The sequence below is a fragment of the Scardinius erythrophthalmus genome (genome assembly GCF_964197995.2).
Source record: "Scardinius erythrophthalmus genome assembly, chromosome: 2".
In the NCBI taxonomy this organism is placed as follows: Eukaryota; Metazoa; Chordata; class Actinopteri; order Cypriniformes; family Leuciscidae; genus Scardinius; species Scardinius erythrophthalmus.
This window is the reverse complement of record NC_138222.1, coordinates 48,578,387-48,583,386: the sequence shown is the minus strand read 5'-3', so window position 1 is coordinate 48,583,386 and position 5,000 is coordinate 48,578,387. Positions and strand designations below refer to the sequence as shown.

The following is a 5,000-nucleotide window of genomic DNA, read 5'->3' as shown; positions in this document are numbered from 1 at the left end:
CTTCACTACACTATACACACTTAACTACACACTACACTATACTATACTATACACACTACACTATATACACACTTCACTACACTATATACACACTTCACTACACTATATACACACTACACTACACTATATACACACTTAACTACACACTACACTATATACACACTTCACTACACTATACACACTTAACTACACTACACTATACTATACTATACACACTACACTATATACACACTTCACTACACTATATACACACTTCACTACACTATACACACTTAACTACACACTACACTATACTATACTATACACACTACACTATATACACACTTCACTACACTATATACACACTTCACTACACTATATACACACTTCACTACACTATATACACACTTAACTACACACTACACTATATACACACTTCACTACACTATACACACTTAACTACACACTACACTACACTATACTATACTATACACACTACACTATATACACACTTCACTACACTATATACACACTTCACTACACTATATACACACTTAACTACACACTACACTATATACACACTTCACTACACTATACACACTTAACTACACACTACACTATATACACACTTCACTACACTATACACACTTAACTACACACTACACTATATACACACTTCACTACACTATACACACTTAACTACACACTACACTATACTATACTATACACACTACACACTACACTATACTATACTATACACACTACACTATGTACACACTTCACTACACTATATACACACTACACTACACTATATACACACTTAACTACACACTACACTATATACACACTTCACTACACTATACACACTTAACTACACACTACACTACACTATACTATACTATACACACTACACTATATACACACTTCACTACACTATATACACACTTCACTACACTATACACACTTAACTACACACTACACTACACTATATACACACTTCACTACACTATATACACACTTCACTACACTATATAAACACTTCACTACACTATATACACACTTCACTACACTATATACACACTTCACTACACTATATACACACTTCACTACACTATAGGGTAAGTGTACCCATTATGGTACTTTGGCACCATTTAAGCCCGCATGCGTTCCAAATAAGCCCACATCATCATTGATTCACAAAATATATATATTTTTAATGATTTTAAAGAATTAAAACATCAATATATTTATTCAGTGACAGGGAAGTATTAAAAAAAATTAGGGCTGTCAAGAGATTAATCGCGATTAATCGCATCCAAAATAAAAGTTTGTGTTTACATAATATATGTGTGTGTGTACTGTGTATAATTATTTTGTATATATAAATACACACACATGCATGTATATATTTAAGAAATATTTGCATACATATACTGTATATATTTATATATAATTTATATTATATATAAATATAATTTTTTTATATATAAATTACACATTTTTCTTAAATATATACAAGCATGTGTGTGTATTTATATATACAAATTTAATTATACACAGTACACACACACATATATTATGTAAACACAAACTTTTATTTTGGATGCGATTAATCTTTTGACAGCCCTAAAAAAAACCCTTTTGCTAATGTTTGATTAGAGCCCTGGGTGGGATGGGTTGGTGTTAGTGGCCGGTGGTCTGGAGCCTTCAGTCGGCTTGACTGGAGTTGTAGCTGGAGTCAAACTGGAATACTCTGGGCTTAGGCTCCTAGTGGCCCCTAACAGTCCCAGGGACTCAGGACTGTGGGGAATGTAGGGTCCCTCTGGGAGCTTTCCATGTCCGGAATCACAAGCCTTAACTCAGCTGGACTCCCGAATTATGCCCGGTTATACAGAAAGGACTTTAGGACAAAACAGGCTCTATCTCATTTGAATGAATGTGTAATTTGTGTGTAAGTAAGGTAAGGGTAAAAGGTTAGTAAGGTAAAAGCACACAAAGACATGTTATCATTAAACACTTTCATAAAATGTATCAAAGTTTGCACTTAGAGGGATTCCTCACTGAAACACATCAGGTGGGCTTAAATGGTCCCACAGTGAGTAATGGTGAAAAAGACAATGTTTTCCTTTAATAATGTAAGATATGTTTACAAATACATGCATGGAGCTTAAATATACTGTGGACTAAGTATCATAGTAATTTTCATTGTGCCCACATTGAGAAATGTTAATTTTTTTTCATTCAAGGTTAGCTTGTGTTGGCTCTAGTTTGCATGCGTTGTGTGGCACTGTACCATTTAAGCCCATCTTAAAAAAAAGTTATTTATAAACATAATCTTCTCTACAAAACAATTTATGATGTATTTATTTGTAAATGAATGTAAAATGAATCACAAAACATTCATTGTTTGCAGTTCACATGCTTAATTCTTTGGCGGTCTATCTTTCTGTAAGGCTAATGGTTTGACCTAGAGATCAGCTTTGAACGCAAGCTAATAAAACTCATCTTTCCATTTAAAGGAAAATTATATAAAATGATAGTGCTATTTGTTCATACACAAAAAACAATACATTTATCTCTTATTTGACATAATATCAATGTAGTTACCAAAGAAATGGCTGAAAATTGCTGAAATGTGTTGATTTCTGAAGGGTCCCGAAACACCAGTTTTGGGGCGACTGTGTGTGAGGTCCCCTGAGACAGCACAGGGGCGGGGCGAACTCAAATGTAATTGGTATGCAATTAAAAATGCCAGGGAAGTAACAAATCACTGGATTGTTTAAAATAATAAGCAGCATAAAATATTATTTTCTCTTTTTTTAATTTGACTTCAGAGTTGAAAGTGGGCTTAAAGGGTACACTTACCCTACACACTTCACTACACTACACACTTCACTACACTATACACTACACACTTCACTACACTACACACTACACAACACTTTACTATACACACTACACACTTCACTACACTACACACTTCACTACACTACACACTTCACTACACTACACACTTCACTACACTATACACTACACAACACTTTACTATACACACTACACACTTCACTACACTATACACTACACAACACTTTACTATACACACTACACACTTCACTACACTACACACTTCACTACACTACACACTTCACTACACTACACACTTCACTACACTATACACTACACAACACTTTACTATACACACTACACACTTCACTACACTACACACTTCACTACACTACACACTTCACTACACTACACACTACACAACACTTTACTATACACACTACACACTTCACTACACTACACACTTCACTACACTACACACTACACAACACTTTACTATACACACTACACACTTCACTACACTATACACTACACACTTCACTACACTATACACTACACAACACTTTACTATACACACTACACACTTCACTACACCACACACTTCACTACACTATACACTTCACTACACTATACACTTCACTACACTACACACTTCACTACACTACACACTTCACTACACTATACACTACACAACACTTTACTATACACACTACACACTTCACTACACTACACACTTCACTACACTACACACTTCACTACACTATACACTACACAACACTTTACTATACACACTACACACTTCACTACACTACACACTTCACTACACTACACACTTCACTATACTACACACTTCACTACACTATACACTACACAACACTTTACTATACACACTACACACTTCACTACACTACACACTTCACTATACTACACACTTCACTTTACTATACACTACACAACACTTTACTATACACACTACACACTTCACTACACTACACACTTCACTACACTACACACTTCACTACACTACACACTTCACTACACTACACACTTCACTACACTACACACTTCACTATACTACACACTTCACTACACTATACACTACACAACACTTTACTATACACACTACACACTTCACTACACTACACTACACACTTCACTACACTACACACTTCAGTATACTACACACTTCACTACACTACACACTTCACAACACTTTACTATACACACTACACACTTCACTACACTACACACTTCACTACACTACACACTTCACTATACTACACACTTCACTACACTACACACTTCACTACACTACACACTTCACAACACTTCACTACACTACACACTTCACTACACTACACACTTCACTACACTACACACTTAACTATACTACACACTTCACTACACTACACACTTCACTACACTACACACTTCACTATACTACACACTTCACTACACTATACACTACACAACACTTTACTATACACACTACACACTTCACTACACTACACACTTCACTACACTACACACTTCACTACACTACACACTTCACTACACTACACACTACACAACACTTTACTATACACACTACACACTTCACTACACTACACACTTCACTACACTACACACTACACAACACTTTACTATACACACTACACACTTCACTACACTATACACTACACACTTCACTACACTATACACTACACAACACTTTACTATACACACTACACACTTCACTACACCACACACTTCACTACACTATACACTTCACTACACTACACACTTCACTACACTACACACTTCACTACACTATACACTACACAACACTTTACTATACACACTACACACTTCACTACACTACACACTTCACTACACTACACACTTCACTACACTATACACTACACAACACTTTACTATACACACTACACACTTCACTACACTACACACTTCACTACACTACACACTTCACTATACTACACACTTCACTACACTATACACTACACAACACTTTACTATACACACTACACACTTAACTACACTACACACTTCACTACACTACACACTACACAACACTTTACTATACACACTACACACTTCACTACACTATACACTACACACTTCACTACACTATACACTACACAACACTTTACTATACACACTACACACTTCACTACACC

The 5,000-nt window shown here is 35.5% G+C and overlaps 1 protein-coding gene across 1 annotated transcript in view; it reads left to right on the top strand.

Moving 5' to 3' along the window:
* LOC308706470 (ribonucleases P/MRP protein subunit POP1-like) overlaps nt 1–5,000 on the top strand; it is a 31,396-nt gene that overhangs the window by 1,037 nt on the left and 25,359 nt on the right. The window lies entirely within an intron of this gene.